The sequence below is a fragment of the Lissotriton helveticus genome, chromosome 4_1 (genome assembly GCF_964261635.1).
Source record: "Lissotriton helveticus chromosome 4_1, aLisHel1.1, whole genome shotgun sequence".
Taxonomy (NCBI): Eukaryota; Metazoa; Chordata; class Amphibia; order Caudata; family Salamandridae; genus Lissotriton; species Lissotriton helveticus.
In genome coordinates, this window is record NC_136063.1 from 940,187,239 (window position 1) to 940,206,556 (window position 19,318).

Genomic DNA, 19,318 nt, shown 5'->3' on the forward strand with positions numbered 1-19,318 from the left:
GCATGACCTTCCCATTGGGTGACATTGATTATTTTCCTGCATGTAAATAACCTCAATGGCACAACACTTCAGATGGCCACAAGTGCCTGAAACTAAAATATCGAAATACGTTCACTTTGAAATGGAAGACACGTGCAAAGGTATTTTATTATATTGTTTAGTTTTAACGTAACCCTGCCTTTACTTTCAGCACAATTTGGGATACATATAAATTCCACTGATATCCTTTCTTTTTGATCTGAGTTTAATTTAAGTCTAACATTCTACAATGCTGATCCCACAGCTTCCACCACTGTACTCATAAGAAAGAAAAATCTTCCTTTAAATCCCAAATTCCCTGGTTCGCACTGTGAACACTGGCCCCGTATATCCACACCTGGAAAAACCACGGCTCAGTTGCAGGATGCATACACACCCAGCTCCCCGCCCACTCCCTCCAGCACTATAAGGAGGGAAGACAATGCTCCCTCCAGAGACCACACCTTAAGACGTCATCCTTCCCAACACACCATGGAGTGCTCATGTCCCAATGCAGATATTTTCTGCTTTCTCAGTGCATGTGGTAAAAATCTACATAAAACTCCTTGCAATCAGGAAAATCCGCACAAAAGGACCATGGGTCTGCCTGGGTATTCCCCATTGAGGGGACTCATAATCCCTGTTACCTCAGGGATATATTCGCTTGAATCGTTCATTCGGTTGTGAGTGTTTCTCTGTGGAGATAGCAATGAACTCAAAGTGGGGGCCTGGGTGTTCACCATCATCACCATTCTAACCTCCACATCTACGTACCTGCGATGTAGTGATAAAGTCAATGTAGTGGATGCAATACTATTGTCATATGACATAAAACATATAGAGGTTTATTATGATGTCGATCGGAATTGCCTTCGACCGACACTGTCAGACTCTGGATCGACCGACCTGAGGTCAGCAGTTCCGACCGCCTGATTACGATGCAAATGAAAGCTGTTCAGTTGGATTCCCACTGTTTGCTATGGGAGTTTGTGTCACGGCAGTATTCCAGCCATAATACAGGCTCCTATAGTGAAATAGGTGTGTGTGTAAATCCTTGCATCCTGTGGCAGGCACCCCATTGTGCCTGCCACACAGTGCAGGGTTTTACAGGGGGGTACCCTAGGTACCTCCTCGACCCCCAGCTGTAAACCGCAGAGGCAAGGGGGCCCTGCTAGGGGCCCCAGGGTCGATTTCCGACAGCCTTTCTATGTCGGAAAGGCCGGCACGGAAAGGCTATGAGAAACCGACATCGTAATCCTGATGGCGAAAGCGCTGTCCATAGCGGATTCCGGTGCGGTTCTGACCGACAAGAAGACCCTGAGAGCTGATTGGACCGCAGACCAACAGAGTCGATCAGAAAGCCTCTGACTAGCAGCCGGAGGCTTTTCAACCGACATCGTAATATACATCTTAGTGAGGGTATGCCAATGTAATTACATAATTCTTGAGAATTTCACAATTCAGTCATACACCTCTACAAATTCAAAACCTCTACCACCAACTAACTTTACAAAACGACTAACATTTTTAACCCACGGAATTTAAAAATTGGTTCCCACAAATATTTTGGGCGAAAGTTTCTGACACGTTTTCTTAGTTAAATACATTGTGCGGTAAAGACTAATAAGACTTTCATTTGAACCTGTGGACTTCATCCATTGGGCCATAGTGAAAAGTCAGGAATATTATTAGAACCATGCTAGTAAGCCGCATTTGAAGCATTTTTTTAACCCAATTCTTGCCATATGTCTACCTATACTGTTTTTATCCATCGACCTGTATTATGATGGACTTTTTAAGCATGTGTGGGGTACAGCTGCGAACCCAGGCGTGACAAACTAACTAATGTATTGTGTAAGATAAATATTCCTTTCGGGATGTATCAGAAATATTAGTTGTATATGTCACCAAATAGTTTCTTCCAACTTTTTCAATTATGTAGACATACGCCTCACGCCGCGGCCAGGGCGACTGACGCTGGAATCTGGGGACCACGGTTCGATCCCCGGCTCCGGCGGCAGGTTAGCCCAGCACCATGTGACTCTGGGCAATAGCTCGCTTAATCTTCCCGACGGCCCCCCAGCGCCTAGAGACCCTTACGGGTGATTGTGCGCTTTACAAATGTGGACTTTTTACTTTACCTTTATAGCTAACAGGCTGCAGTAGCCTTTCCATCAGTTAATATTTAGTGCGGTCTCAAACTTGAAAGCCACCATGAGCTCAACCCATACCTATATTCGAGAATAAAGTCTTAGCTTTTGTAATGATGCCTCCATTCACATCATGGGGCAGTACACCAGAATCCGTGAGATGAGCTCCAAACTGGATACAGCACTTACATCTAATATGTCTCTGTCCAAATGCCTTCTCTAAGATCACTAACGTATCAGCATAAAGTAAGTTATATAATACAATGCTGTGCTGTAACTTAATAGACCAGTAGAACTATGATGAAAGCATACATTTTATGACTATGAATGTCCTTCACCTTTGTCAGTAGTACTCGTTTCCGAAGTGGAAGTGTTTTGTTTGATTCCGCTAATTAAATGAACTTTTTATACAATTTTTATAATGTTATATGGATTGTATCGATATGTCAGTACAATTCCTACAGTGCTCTATGTCCTGAAAATGTATCTGAATGCTAATCCTTTGTGGACGGTCATAGGCTCGATATCTCTGTTACTGACACACCAATCACTGGTTGTTCTGCCTATGTCATCAATATTGTTTTTTTTCTTGTTAATTAAAAAATGTAGCAAAAAATCGGTTTTCAGTAGAGGCGAGAGAGCTTAAGGTGCAGAGGTGGAGTAGTGTATGACACACTGCAGTCTCTCGATATAGTCAGCCTCCTAAGACATTGTGATTGGAGAGCAAGAGTTTAAGTGCCACCTGTCCATGAGACTAGCAGTTTGACTTGCTACTTAATAAAATCACACAAGGCCAGAACACAACTTCAGCAACATCCATCAAATGTTCACCTTTCATGTTATTATACATGCTTTCTAGGGTAGGTATACTTTAGTAAACATATGAATGCTTCCTCACTAGTCAGCATCAAAAATTGTTCCTCCATACAATATACACACACAACGCAGATGCTCATTTATACATTCATAGGTATCCCCAACCTATACCAAAAACAAATCATGCACTCTGTCTGTACCTCAGGATGTTACTCACGTGAATTGTCATGTTTTGTTACTTCTGACTTGCATTCATATTTCTATTTTCTTTTTCAATGTCTAGATTTGTCGTTACCCCACCTCAAAATATTGGACTCATCAAAATATATTTATCTGATTCCAAGGCTAGAAGTTCGACAATCTGCTGATATTTGAGAAGAACAAACTCCATTGTTCATGGTATAGTATGGCATTTTCTGAATAACATGTTATTTAATGACAGTATGGAATTTAATACAAAGCCACCTAAAAGTGATTAAATAAATCTGAAAGCGACATGCGTTTTTCACATAAACAGCATTTATTCCATATTTTTTTCAGTGCATCTAGTTGTAGTAATAATGAACCGATGCATGCTAAAAATGACATGGGTAAGTGAAGTCAGCCTCAAAAATGTTGCAGCTTATAAAATATATCATAGCATCGTGTGGTCAACGAGAACCTACGGACCAATAGACTGAACAGTTTATGGTTGCTAGTAAAATGCTCACAGCAGACGGGTAATTATACCATGTAAATGTCTGCATCAATTGTGACAGTCATATCAGGGCAATAGAATCATAATTCCCCATTTCTCCTCCTATGTTAACAGTGTACGGGGACAATACATCCTCTTCCTACACAGTGATAGTTTGACTTATACAAGTAACCACCTCTCATATTTTCAGAGTTCTCAGAGTAAAACGTTATACCACACCTGTCAAGTTACTCTATGATTGGAAAGTTCCTATTTTTGACCTTCAGTCTGAATTCATCCCATATTGTGTAGATCATCTCGCCGCATTGCTGTCCCCGCCTCATTTACAACAAATCCATTTCCACAACTACCTATTTTTGCAGTTCACATAACCCATCAGTGAGACTTCGGGAATCTGGTCTTCTCCACTACTGCGCTTCCCTATGTTACACCAATCCCAAACCCAATGCCAAGAACACAAAAAAATCAGCTTGCTCTTCTTTGCCAGGACCAGGCAATTAGGGGTAAATATTTTTTCAATTAAAACGACTAACTTGTAGTACACTCGGTCAGAAAGGACTGACTTGGCACACACCCCAATGTAGTCAAAAATAATATGTCTGTCCATGCATCTTGGAACGGTAGGGGGCTTATTCTAATCTATTATGTGCTTCACAGCAAGGTGATTTAAGCAAGTGTGAGGCCTGTGCTGTAGCAACTTAAAATAGCTACTTCAGAAAAACTCTGGTGTGTGAGTAGAAGCTCCTCCAGTATGTCATTTAAGAGGAACTCTATATATCTCCCTATTAGTTACTGTAGGAATTAATGTTCTAAATCAGGCCTTATAGTTCCAAAATACTATTTCTCCTTCTTGCCCCCAGATGTCTATTTGCCTTAGAGGCAACATGCTCTTATGGTAGTTTTATCAATAAGGCGGTCAAGTCTCTTTGAAAAAAAGTTTCCATTTACATTGTAGGAACCAGGAAATAATGGAAGATGACTGAGACCTCAGTCATTTGGGACAGTTGGCCTGCCCATCAAGGAAGGGATTCATTATATAGAATTCTGTGCACTTCCCCAGCCTACTCAGCACTGTCTGCATTATGGAAAAATCACCTCTTTATTCTTCTCCAAATGTCTGAACCTGTCATTATACATTTTAAGTGGAAAATGTGTCAATGTGATGGGCTCACTTGCTGCATTTGAGTCCAGTATCAACCCCAGGACCCTCATTATGATGGCAGTCGGACGAGCGTCCGCCTGCCATCGTATCAGGATGGAGACTTAACGACATGTAGTCAAAGGCTCCACCTGCCATATTATGATCCGACCACCGTGAAGGCGTTTGAAAACATGCCTTTTTCAATTGCAGCTTGTGCTGCAGCCTAGAAAACGGCCGCTGCACAACCCGCAAATGAAAAATGCATGTTTGTAAACATCCATGCACCGTGTGCCAGGCACCATGTGGTGCCTGGCCCACAATGCATGAATGTTGGGGGGGCACCATATCTGCCCCGGTCCCATAGTGGACGCCCACGGGGGAAGTCCCTGTCCATCTGCCTTTACATAGCTGTCGGACCGCCATGTAAAGGCAGAGAGAAAGGAACATTCTAATCCCTATGATAGTGCCTCTGCAGACACCGCCACCATTGTAGGGTGTGGCATAAGGCTCCAACCTCCCTCGAATGGCACCTTGAGCCTGTCTTAGGCGGCAGTCTTTCCCCCAACCAAGTCGCTCTGACTGCTGGCATTATAATCCGGCGATCTAACCGATACTCTGGATGTCGGATGAACTGCCACCGACGGCCTGTCGGTGGCGGTCCGCCCAACATCCAAATCAGGCCCCAGTTAAACCATTAGGCCTTTTGCATAGCTGCGGTTTCCTTCGTAGAAGGTAGCCCAACATCAAAGATAATGTGTTATGATCAATTCAACGAGAAATTAGGCACATGCTAGAATAAAAAACGCATGAAAATGCTATAAATTCCAGTTTTGAGACTGTTTCATACCTTAAAACCATTGCAGGTGCAATTTTGTCCAGCTTCTTTCCCTCCTGACACATTGTCAAACTTGTGTTTTGATTTGTCATCCTCTTTATCTCAGCATATATCATAACTGCCATAAATAAATTTCCCCAGCCTTCCGTAATCCTTAAACAAACATTTATGGTATGAAGCCTGTCTAACTGGATGTCCAGGGGAACTTTATGTGCTCTAGGCTGACCATGTCATGCATCAGATATGGGCGTTGTTGCATGATCATTGACATATCTATCCAAGTAGTTTGAGTGATGAAGGAGGATGTCTTTGTGATGACCAAATATATGTGTAAGAAAGCCTGCAACTGTATCTTCCGTATATCCCTACTGCACCCTGCATCTCAGCACTAACACAAAGCCTCCAGAATCTGAATTACAAATTTGCACATTAAGCCCCCAAATCTGCCACCCATCATAGGTTTGTAAAACTCCTTATACTGAACACAGTTAAACATCCCAGTCTTCCATGAGTGGTTATTTTCTGGAAAAAAAGAGCAATCTTCACCATCAATACTTTGGAGTTTTGAGGATGTGTGACAAATGGCAGATGTTCCTCTATTTAGAATGTGCAGAGGCCCAATACACTTCAAATAGGGATGACAGGAGGTCTGTAACTTTTTGGTGAATGTACTTCATCTGTAAAATTCTAAAAAGGTCCTCTGTCAGGTTCAGCCATTGTAAAAATCTTGATGATTATGTACTCCTTTTATTAGTCTGAAGCGAGTCTCTTCTCTGTAAGATTGAAGAGCAGGGTACCTTTATGAAGCATAAAGTAAAATTTAGATGTGTGGATCCCAATAGCAGGTTGCCAGCTTCCTTCTCAGGCAATTCTTTTTCTCCGCTCAAGGAGAGGAGACAGAAATGTTCCCTTTACCTTTAACGTATTGGCATTTTTCCTGGGTTCCACACATGCTGCAAGTGACTAGCTTCAAGGAATTTAAGTTCGGCACATTGAAATCATTGAAAAATTGACCATGCGGGTTTGTCCTTCACAACCTAGAGCTTTAATGTCCCATGTGTTTATGTTTTATGGGTGACTGCTGTCTGAATTAGTGAAGAATTGTCTGCACGTTCATCAGACGCTTTACCATTGAACATTTCTCTAGAGATTTGGGACTTTGTTGCTGAGAATTTGAAAATATTCAGAAAATGTTTTGCATCTCATCTCCATATGGAGCTTGACAAGCAAAATTAGCAACTACCTTCCAGTATTCTCCCTCTCTTTCCAACATTAAAGGCAGATTGGTCATCAAGTATGGACGAAATCCCATATCATGCCTGTTCCTCTCCTTCACCTTTTCTCACCGAGGCATAGAGACCTTGAGCTGGTATCTGTAGAACTTGTGTCGCAAACAGAACACACTCATAATTTTTACATCCCTTTTTTTCCCCAAGGATGTGCCTTTCTACACCGTACCATTTCAGCGTCTCTGATGACTGCACCCTCACAGTGATTCCTAGAGATATTGATTTTGGCATAGATCATGCTTTTTGTGCGGTAAGCAAATGTCTGTGCACTCCGGACCACAATGATGACTATTTCTGTATGTGGCATGTATCTCAGGTATTCTCCTGTGTACACTATCAGTAATCAGTACATATGTTTCCTTTCTGAGGTAATTTTATCACACAATTCTTTGCCGCGTTTATGTAGGTGGAACTGTCTATTTGAGATTTTGGAACACACCCATGTATGACCCTTCTTTGCACAGATGGCAATTGATTGTTTCGATGGCATGTGTGGCTGTAGATACACATGCTCTGCATACTCCTGCCATCTAGTGTTGGGTTCTGAGTTGTGCATCTCGTTTTTTAGGTCGAGCAGACCTGCATTCAATGCGAAGCATTGATTGCTGTCTGCTTCGACAACTATTGTCAGCCGTTTTTGGGTATGTAGACACGAGTCAGACGCGCGCTTTTGCAGTCTCAGTTTTGAGACGCGCTTGCGCAGACGAACACGCAGCCCCTGCTTTCGCTTGGCTCGCATGCACTAACGGCGCACACACACAGACACAGCCAGCCCCCACCCCTCTGCACGCACACACACACACACACAGGCGCGCGCACACATACACACGGTGCCGCCCCCACCCCCCTGCACACACAGACACGCACGCATACACACGCCGCCGCCCTCTACCGTCCCCCCCCACACACACACACACACCCCGCCCCCCTTACAACTAAGCCCCACTCACCGCTTCGCCGCCACTCCTGACTTCTGCAGCCACCGCGGGGCATCAACTCCGTGGGCGGGCTTCGCGGAAAACGGAAGTCCCGCCCCACCACAGGCGTGCCGCTCCCGAACTTCCGTTTTCAGGATGCGCACGCTCGCGGCTTGTTTTTGTTGCAGTCATGTCTTGTGGTCCTAGGGCTGTGTGGGAGTGCCGAGGCGATCGGGACACGCGCATTCACCACGTCCAGTTACGCACTGTGCCCATCTCCTATCTCCCTTCTCGCTACTGCCAGCATGCACACGGTCCGTGACAATGGCGAGGCGGACAGCACCTCACTCTTTCACTATTACACACGCAGCTGTACAAGTGCATGCTGACAACTCCCGGACCCAACAACATACGGTCCCTAACAACAGTGTGGCGGGCAGCGCTTAACGCTTTCATATTCACATTGCCAGCAGCCCCACTCACCGGGCTGCTGTGCATAGACTCCGTTCCTCTACTCCCTTGCGCCCACGCTCTCTATTTACCATGCACTCAAGAATTGCCAGAAACACCGGGTTTGCTTGAAAACTCTCTGCTTCTCACCGTCGTACACAATCGCAAGGTGTACTGCACGCTCACTACCTTACCCTCTAACACGGACTTGCCCACTCACTTTCTCTGCTCTACTTCTCACAAATTGCTTTCCAAACCAGCACGCCGCTCTCCACACGCTCGTAGTATGCCAAGCTCTGCAGTGAACTCTCACACTGTGCCTTGCACTGTCTTAGCCTGTCACATTCGCCGCCGTGCATATTTATAATACAGTACTTGTTTGTTTTATTTTCATTTCGCGGCCGAATTTTTTTTTTTTTTGCTGCCGCCAATGCTTTTTTGACTCGTTTTCCCGAGGTAAGGAGCAATAAATCAGCGACTACGGTGGTTTGGGGCATTTCCGCTCCAATCTTTGCGTTGATTTTTAATTTTGTCACACCGTGTGTGCAGTACATTCAACTAACGTGTGTGGAAACTAAATACCTAGTTGTACATGTTCTTCCTTAAAACGAATTAATTTTTTTACAGACTAAACGAAGGTACATAAAATGCTGTTTAAAGTGTCTAAATATTGAAGTATATCCTGTGCGCAGCGCACTGTTCCCATATGTAAAGATATTTCTGTGTTTAGACTCTTTTAACAGATTTGATTTTCTTTTCTTAACGGTTCTGCCTATTTTAGCGAAGTCAACCTATGCTTCTTTTTAAGAAATTGTTAAGAAGTAGCCACAGCAGAAAAGCAGTTTGTCTTGCAACAAAACAATATAAAACAAAGTCTAGACACATTTCGGCTGGTTGCATTAAAAAATAATTTGGTTATTAGGTCCTAAGCATTGCGAGCAGTTCAATAAATCTATTAAATTTTGGGCATTTCAAAATGTAAATTGCATCTTTCCTTGCTCTCGGTTTTAGTTAATTTTATTTTTCGATTGTTCCCCTTCCAAAGAGTTTGCTTTACATGCTCATGTATAATCCGCACATACCAGGGTAATCAATCGTACACTAGTGTTTTCCACCTCCCATATGCCTGTGATGATGACAGTTATATCAAGAATTGACATAATATGTCATTATTCGGGTACCATTGTGCCACTGCCACCATGCCAGGCATGCTCATTTTATTATAGGAATGCTATGCAATAAGCTTGTTGTGCCCTGTAGCACATTATGCCAGCAGTGGGCCCCATAATTCCAAAGATGCAGAACATACATAAGTCAAGAAGGACTACCTGTATTCCATGGACTAGATATTGCCAGTGATGGGTTCCATTATTCCTAGTAGGAGCATAGTTCCAGCATGACCACCTTTATCCCTGGGGTGCCCTCATCCAGCAGGACGTGTAAAGACTTTTTACAAATTAATACTGTTCTACCAGGGTTTGGCTCATTCTTCCCATAAGCATTAATAGTCTGCCTAGAGTTCTCACAATTAAACCATGGGTGCTCCAAAACAAGTTCTAAAAACCTGCAGTCTGCCAAGAATTGTGACCATTATGCCAGGAGTACCCGCATCATAATAGAAGTGCCTGCTCTTACTAACTTTGCCTCAGGGGTGGCACCAGGGATGCCATAGTTGGCTTCCGCATGCTTTGTCTGGAGGTAAAAGTAAATTTTATCTGACATCACACGAGGCGCAGATGCACTTACACATAGATGCGCATGCACGCTTCCACACGTAGATACACTCATTCATGAGCACACACAAAACACACACTCCCTCCCAGTGCAGCAGCCTCTTAGGATCCTGCCATTATAGACCCTATACTGATACAACCAAACATGACAATGTACATCCAGCAGTATATGGCCAATTGGTTAAAGAAACCTGATTATGATTGGTCATTTGTTTCGAACACTGCATTGTCAATCAGGCTGCAACTGTGACAATGGTGCTTGCTGGAGCAGCATGATTGAGACGTGAGAAGGGTTACCACCTTTCCAATAGAAAAATACCTGCCATTTATTGTTATTTTAACAGTCTACAAAGGCACGGACATGATACTAAACATAACGTTAAACAAAATCATATGTGTTGATTTGTAACATTACATTTTTTCTTTCGTTCACTTTGTCAGCCAAGAATTGATAATGCAGCACTAGAACACATTTTTAGGTCTCGTCCTATTAATCGCGCAAGCGATAATAGGACGAGAGTATAGGAGGCCAAATAAGCTTTGAAATCATTGCGGATTTCGTCGAGTGCATGTGCTCATGCACGCGTTTGCCATTTGCTCCCCGAGCCGCCTGCCTGCTTCACACTTCAAAGGAATGTGACCCCCCGCCCACGCAATGCCGAGAGCCAGCACTTCCCTCCCACTCGCTCGCACATCAAATGCTGCTGCTCCCCCGCCAATGCGCTCCCGCCCCGCCCCCCCACCCACAGCAATGCCAAGAGCTTGTTTGTCTCACCATTCTTTTCTCCGATTTTATACAATTTCGTGTTGTTCCTTCACTCTGCTTCCTTCCTTACTAGTATTGGCTTCCCATTTTGGCCCTCTCCTTTTTGTTTAATCTTCTTCTTTTCCCCTCTCGTCCTTGTATCGACATCCTCATCTCTTTATACGAGTTAACTTTGTTTCTTAATTTTCTTTCCCACTTTACAAGCTCCTCCTTAATCTTCCTCTTCATTTCTCGCTCAGACTCCCTCTTTATCTGCAGCATCTCCTTCCAGCCCCTGCCTTTTCTCATCTCTCCCTGTTTCTCTCTGATCCGAGAAGATGAAGTATGTGCTGAAGACAAATGACATTTTCCATCAGCTTGATCCCAAAATAATGGTTATAATAATATACTTCATTCTAGTGTGCTGGGCTCAGTGTAAAATTGCCCCTCTTATCTGTTAGTTCCGCTGATTTACCTGTGGGCTCTGTGATTGCGCTTGCTACCAGGGAGGTGCGTGCACTGTGCTCGGGGTAGGCGGGAGGTGCCACAGACAGACCCCCATCCAGTGAGCATTGGGCCTGCACAGGCTGCGGATGGTCACACATGCTGTGCTGGCCCCAGACAAGTAACAATATCACCGCTCTTGGAGTGAGTGCCCTGTGGCAGCACATGCTGCCAAGGTCACAGCCGCCATGTTAGTAACAGGCAAGCAATGACAGTACGTATACCCTGCTGAAGACAGCTACGTCACATTAGCTCGAGCGCCTGTGAGCACTGGGCCCGCCTGCTCCCGGATAGTCACAGGCTCTCTACTGCAGTCAGGCAAGCAGTGATGGACCAACATCCTGTCGTCCTGCCTCCACCGGTGTCCAGAGTGACATAAACTGTACTGGTCATGGGCAACAGTACTGTCACTGCACACACAACCACACACACACAACCACACACACAACCACACACACACAACCACACACACACAACCACACACACACACACACACACAACCACACACGCAACCACCCAGAACCACACACACAACCACAACCACACACACAACCATCTATCTATCTATCTATCTATCTATCTATCTATCTATCTATCTATCTATCTATCTATCTATCTATCTATCTATCTATCTATCTATCTATCTATCTATCTATCTATCTATCGCACTCACTCTATCTCTCTACCTATCGCCCTCAGTCTATCTATCTATCTATCTATCTATCTATCTATCTATCTATCTATCTATCTATCTATCTATCTATCTATCTATCTATCTATCTATCTATCGCACTCACTCTATCTCTCTACCTATCGCCCTCAGTCTATCTATCTATCTATCTATCTATCTATCTATCTATCTATTGCCCTCACTCTATCTATCTATCGCCCTCACTCTATCTATCTATCTATCCCCCTCACTCTATCTATCTATCGCCCTCACTCTATCTATCTATCGCCCTCACTCTATCTATCTATCACCCTCACTCTATCTATCTATCACCCTCACTCTATCTATCACCCTCACTCTATCGCCCTCACTCTATCACCCTCACTCTATCTATCTATCGCCCTCACTCTATCCATCGCCCTCACTCTATCCATCGCCCTCACTCTATCCATCGCCCTCACTCTATCACCCTCACTCTATCTGTCTTATCTATCGCACTCACTCTATCTATCATTATCACTCTGTCTGTCTATCTATCTATCTATCTATCTATCTATCTATCTATCTATCTATCTATCTATCGCCCTCTATCGCCCTCCGTCAATCTATCTATAGCCCTCACTCTATCTATCTATTGCACTCACTCTATCTATCGCACTCACTCTATCACATCACCACATCATCACTCAGCACCACCACAGCATCACTCAGGGGCACCACAACATCACTATGCGCTACCACAGCATCACTGAACGGCACAGCATCCCTCGTCGCCACTACAACATCACTCAGCGCCACCACAGCATCAATCTGTGCAACAGTTCAACAACAACTAGTTCAAATATGTTCTCTATATGTTTCAAGCTTTATTACAAATGTCACAAAAAGATGTTAATATTTCACTTCTGTTCTTGGATTTTCGTCAGAATAAAATAAACTGAACATAATCTTCACAAAAGTTATTTACAAAAGTTTAAGCTATTGCCATTATAAATTACAATAACTTTTATTTAAGTATTAATTATTAAAAAAAATTAAAAGCCATTGTTATTTGTAATAGCAATACATCTAAGTCACGTAAATACAACACATATTGCAATACAAATGCTTTAGGTGTCACATTTGCGAAAGTTATAACTATTGGCATTGTAAATGACAAAGCTATTAATTTCGCTATTTTCAAAACTAACACATAAATAAAAAATGTGTCATTTACAATACCAATCGCTCAAACTTTCCTAATGCGAGACCTATTGCATTGCAAATGCTTGTCTTTGAAGAAGTCTTTAGAGTCAAGCTGTAGGATGACGCCGCCTCTCGGTGATATTGAGCATGGGCATTGAGTCCTTTATTAGATTGTTTTCTCTCCACCGTCGGGGTTGGAAGTGTGTGCCTCTCCTTTGTGTTCAACTCCGTTCGGTATGAGTCTTTGGTCCTATCCTGTCTTCGGCAGTATAGTGTATCTCGATTGCACTTTTCTAATCCGCTGCCGCTCAATAATCTTCGTCGGGTCGGATATCGACTGATCGCCCTTTGAGAAGCTGCCCATCTCAGGCCAACCTTTCCACGTCCACCGTCAGTACGGAAATTGTGTTCTTGAGAAGATGGCAAACACAAGGCGATGATGGACAGAGCGCTAAAACTTTTTAGACACTAACTCCCAGTCACAGATCTTGGTTTTTTAACTCACTTCACCACCCCAGTTCAGTCCCAGCGATATGCAAATCAGTCTTCACCCTGTGCCTCATGTGAACAGTCTAGCCCAAACTTCTAAGCCAGGTCTTCCCTGGACCAGATGAGGGGTGTTACCCCAAAACCGGTCCCAGGAGGCTTGTTTGCAGTCGAGGGAAGGCCTGCATTGGCAGTTCCGGCTGAACTGTTCCCATAAGTAACAGGGTCATGACTGATTTGCATATAGCTTAGTCTGAACTGGGGGTGGCGAAGTCAGCTAAAGAACGATGATGGATTCAACCCAGATCTGTGACTGGGGGTGAGTGTCTGAAAAGTTTAGGCGCTTCGTCCATCATCTCCTTGTTTTTTTTGAGAAGATGGACAGAGAAAAATCCACATTCAGGAAGGCACAGGGTGAAAGCCTCTCCTCCTCCTAAGAGGCAGTTAACATTTGAGGAGGACTTGGACATTCCTGTACCTCAAGAGAAGAGGACAAAAGACAAGGCTACCAGCCCTGCACATCATCCTCCATCACCTACACTACACTACACTACCTCCTTCAGCTTTGCCACCTCCACCATCTTCTCCACATCAGGACCCTCTAGATAACACACCTCCAGGTTCACTTACAAGGTGTTTAGGAGAACCATTAGGGGACCCAGATCCACGGGACATTTATGACATGGACTCCGTAACTACCAATGACCTAGACCTTTACCCAGTTCGCTCTTCACCTGAAGATACTAGTGCAACTTCATAGGGAGTCTCTGGAACAAGACTTCCTCTTTGGCATACTGTCATCCACCCACGAGGACACACAGTTTCTGCCCATGCTTCCAGGCATGTTATGGCATGCTGATGACATATTCAAAGTGGGAAGGGTAGGCCCAGACGTGGGTCCCTTGCTCAGTACGCTACTGAAGTCAAGCTATCCTGGCTGATGAGGGCTGAAAGCCCGAAACCGGTGCTAGGATGCTTGATTCCTGTCCAGGGAAGACATGGCCTGGCAGTTCGGTCTGTACTGTTCCCATGAGGCACAGGGTCAAGACTGATTTGCATATGGCTATGTCTGAACTGGGGTGGCGTGGTGAGCAAAATAACGATGGATTAAACCCAGATCTGTGACTGGGGGTGAATGTTTGACAATGTTCAACATTCCGTCCATCATCTTTTTGTGTTGCAACAACATATTCAAAGAGCCAATATGTGCCGGAGTGATATCCCCACGGGTTGTTAAGAAATATATAGCGACTTCTTCAGACCCACTTTTTATATGTAGCCAGGTTCCAGCAGATTCCATTGTTGCTCCCACAGCTCGTAAATGAGCAAATGGTCAAGCAACTGGAGATACTCCACCTCCTGAGAAGGAGAGCAAATGCATTGATGCTACTGGGTAACATGTTGCCACTCAAGCAGCCAATCATTGGCGTATTGCCAACTCCCAAGCCCTACTTCCATGTTACAGTAGGGCCCACTGAGATGAAATGGAAGAACTTCTGCAGTATCTACCAGAAGAACACAAAAAGGAGGTCAACAATTTGTTAACTAAGGGCATGCCATCACTAATAATTCTATTATATATGCCTTAGATGCAGCAGACACAGCTGCTCAGGGCATTAACACCAGTATACTGCTTGAGAGACATGCCTGGCTCAGGTGATCAAGTTTTAAACCTGAAGTTCAACAGACGGTTTTAAACATGACTTTTGATAAGGAACATTTATTTGGCCCTCAAGTGGACTCCACTTTAGATTAGATGAAAAAGGATACTGACACCGCAAAAGCAGTGGGAACCCTACAGACTCCTACACTTCATTGTTCCTTTCGCTGCTCAGGCTACAAGGGTGGGTACAAATCCTTTGCCACAGATGTCTCCTCTTCCCAGCAAAAGCAGGGACCTACCCTAAAGGATTTTACAGATGTTCCATTAGAGGCAATAAAGACAGAGGTAAAGGTAGAGGTGCTTCAACACGTTGCACAGTCTCCGCTCCCAACCAGTGTCTGGCCAACGGTAAACCATCAAAACAGACCAATGGGTACTAGCTATTATCGAACATGGCTTCTGTCTGGAGCTCATTACTACACCACCCAACATCCCACGTCGCTGTCACAGATTGTTATTACATCACCTAATGCTTCTGAAACAAGAGGTCCAAGCCCTTCTTCTCAAAGGGTATATGGAACCAGTTCCCCTTCATCAGCAAGGCACAGGGGTGTATTCCCTGCCCTTTCTAATTCCAAAGAAAGACGACCACTGAGAAAAGACCTAGATCCCCAGACTTCTCAACTACTACACTTTCATATGCTCACTCTACAAGATGTCATTCCACTTCTACAGATGGGTGACTCTATGGCTACTTTGGACCAAAAAGACTCCTATTTCAATATACCCATTCACCCTGCTCATCACAACTGCCTCAGGTTTGTGATAGCAGGAAAACACTACCAATTCAAGGTTCTCCTCTTCTGTGTCGCTACTGCACCAAGGGTCTTTACAAAGTGCCTAGCAGTAGTATCAGCACATCTATGTTGACAAAACATTCATGTATTCCCATACTTGGATGATTGGCTAATCAGAGCAAACCCCCATCTGCAGTGTCAGCAACACATACAGCTGCCAATAGATGGAGGTTTACCATCAGTGTCCCCAAGTCTCACTTTCAACCTCTTCAACTTCAACCATACCTAGGAGCAATCCTCAACACACAGTTAGGGCTAGCTTAAACTAATCCCACTCGGATAGAACATTTTCAGACACTTCTACCTCAATTTCAGCCAAACAGGACACTCACAGTTTAGACTGTCATGCTTCTACTAGGTATGAAGGCATCTTGCATTGCCATAGTGTCCAACGCAAGACTAAGCATGCACCCACTACAATAATGTCTCTCTTGTCAGTGGTCTCAGTCACAGGGTCCCCTTCGAGGATCTAGTGTTGATAGACCATCAAAGTCACTGTTCTCTGAAATGGTGGAACCCCAACAATCTGTTGAAGCGGTGGCCTTTTTTGGACGCTGTACCTTAAATCACTGACTTCAGACACTTCAGAGACGGGTTAGGATGCACATCTCAAAAACCACACAATACAAGGTCGGTGGGATGCCAAACAGCAATCTCTACACATCAACTACTTGGCACTATCCCTTGCACTGGAAGTGTTCCTTCCCTACCTATCTCACAAGGTTGTCCTAGTCCGGATGGACAATATGACAGCCATGTACTATCTACAAAAACAGAAGGGGCACACTGTTATCTCAGTTGTCCCACCTCTCTCAGACCATATGGAATTGGGCTCTTCACCATCACATTAATTTGTTGGCAGAATATTTGCTAGGGACGAACAACGATCTTGCGGACCTGCTCAGAAGGAAACACCACAGACTCACGAATAGGAACTCAGCTCACCAGTCCTCCGTCCCTTCATAGACTTGTTTGCCACAAATAAAAAACCAAAATGCCTAGACTTTGCATCCATGTTCCCACACCCACGATCCAAGTGCAACGCAGTATTGATGAGTTGGTCTTAGAGGTTTGCCTATTCTTTTCTACCTCTCCCTCTCAATCTGTTTCTGGTTCGGAGACTCTGGCACACATCTCTCACCATGATCCTTCTAGCTCCCCCCGGGCATGCCAGTCATGGTTCACGATGCTCCTGGATCTCTCAGTAGTACCACACAAGAAGCTCCCCATCGGGCCAGACCTTCTCACTCAGATCAAGGACAAATCAGCACCCAGATCTCAAGATGCTTAACCTAGCAATTTGTCTCAGGAGGTCTTAGAGTTTGGTTATTTAAACTTACCACCATGATGTTTGGACATTCTCCAACAGGCACACAGACCCACAACTAGAGCCTGTTACGCTGATAATTGGAAGTGTTTCATTTGCTACTGCCAGCCTAAACCCATTAATCCTATCAAGGCCACTGTGCAGGACATTATTTGCAACTTACTTCATTTGCAAAAGTCAAACTTTGCATACACTTCCATTTGAATGTAACTTGCTGCAGTAGCTGCCTATCTCCATAATAGCATCTATCACTGTTCAAAATTCCTGCCATTAAAGTATTCATTGAAGGAATCAAGAGTCATTCCACCTGGTGTACCTCCAGCAAACTCCTGGAACCTAAACATTGTGCTTACTAGGCTCAAGGGCCTCACTTTTGAGCCATCACACTCATGCCCACTTCAATTTATATCATGGAATGTGTAATTTCTAGTTGCCATTACTTCACTCAGGTATATTAGCGAGCTCAAGTCATTAACCTTAGAAGAACCAATTTTTCAAATACATAAAGAAAAATGTGTACTTCTGAATAATCCAAAATTCAAACCAAAGGTAGTTTCTCAATTTAATCTCAATCAATCCATTGAGCTACGTGTTTTTTCCCTAACCCAGATTATGTGGTTGAAAGAGCTTTTCACACCTCAGATGTAAAAAGAGCACTCATGTTTTACATAGATAGAACTAAAACTTTCAGGTAAACAAAGCAACAAAGCATGGTCTACACCACATACATTTATTAAACACTACTGTGTAGACATGTTAGCACGCCAACAAGTCAATGTAGGTCAGGCAGTGCTACGTACCCTTTTTCAAACTTCTGCAACTTCCACACTTTAGCCACGCTTCTTAAAAAAGACTGCTTTACAGTCTATGCAGAGCATGTGTATCTACAGTCACACATGCAATCAAACAGATTATGTTACTTGCCCTGTAAGCATCTGTTTGTGTGGATTCGCATGCACCCTCCCTCCTCCCCAGAAGTTTGTGGCTGTTGCATTGACATTTTACATACTTCTCTTGGCATGGAGATCTTTATTCTCACGCTTTCCTTACACTTTTTTCTCACCCGCCTGCGGGAAATCAATCTAACAAAGGAGTTTATGCCCATGCACATTAGCACCGATAGGAGGAGTCACTCTACCTCGTGTTTTGATAGACTTCTTTGAAGAAAAACAAGTTGCACAACTCCAAACCCAACACTAGATGGCAGGAGTATACAGACCATGTGAATCTACAGCACTACATGCCACAAACAGATGCTTACAGGGTAAGTAACCTAATCCTTGCCCTGCATCAGGTAGCACACCGCTTTTGGTATGTTCACTCTCTATGCCTTCAACATATATAGAAGGCACTTGGGTTGATATTATGCTATGCACTAATGCAGTACAGTTAGCAACCCAGGATGTTTCAAAGCAGGGGCGACACTGAACATTAATCTTATGATTTGAAAAGGTATAATTTATGTCTGTGTTTTAATATATAAAAAATATACCTCAGATCGTCGAGAGGTATGAAAGTATTTCAAAGCATAGTCTCATAAGATCTCAGTGAGTTAACTCCAATAGAGAATAGTTTGCAAGAAGTGGGAGTCGCCAAATTCTTATTTACAATGTGCATGATAAGAGGCAGTAATTTTATCCCAAAAGTAACTAGGCACTGTTTTGTGCGAACATTCATGAATTATATTTATTCTCTGCAAGTGAACCTTCATCTCTCCCAGGGACCATTGCAGCTCCATTTCTGGTGAAGAAGACATAGGGCCTGATTTAAGACTTGGTGGAAGAATAACTCTGTCACATTGGTGACAGATATTCTGTCTGCCGATATGTACATCCCATTATATCCTATGGGATTTATGTTTCAGCGTACGGGATATTCATCACCGTTGTAACCCA

At 43.8% G+C, this 19,318-nt stretch overlaps 1 protein-coding gene across 4 annotated transcripts in view; it reads left to right on the top strand.

Annotated features, from left to right (window-relative positions):
- The window catches only part of ZBTB14 (zinc finger and BTB domain containing 14), a 94,062-nt gene that overhangs the window by 35,898 nt on the left and 38,846 nt on the right, over positions 1-19,318 (top strand). For 3 of the 4 annotated variants that reach the window (XM_078687561.1, XM_078687563.1, XM_078687562.1), the window contains exon 2: positions 3,268-3,383. The gene's annotated coding sequence lies outside the window, so the exon portion shown is untranslated. Of the gene's footprint in view, positions 1-3,267; positions 3,384-7,093; positions 7,197-19,318 lie in introns of all 4 variants that reach the window. The other variant, XM_078687564.1, reaches the window with a different exon arrangement.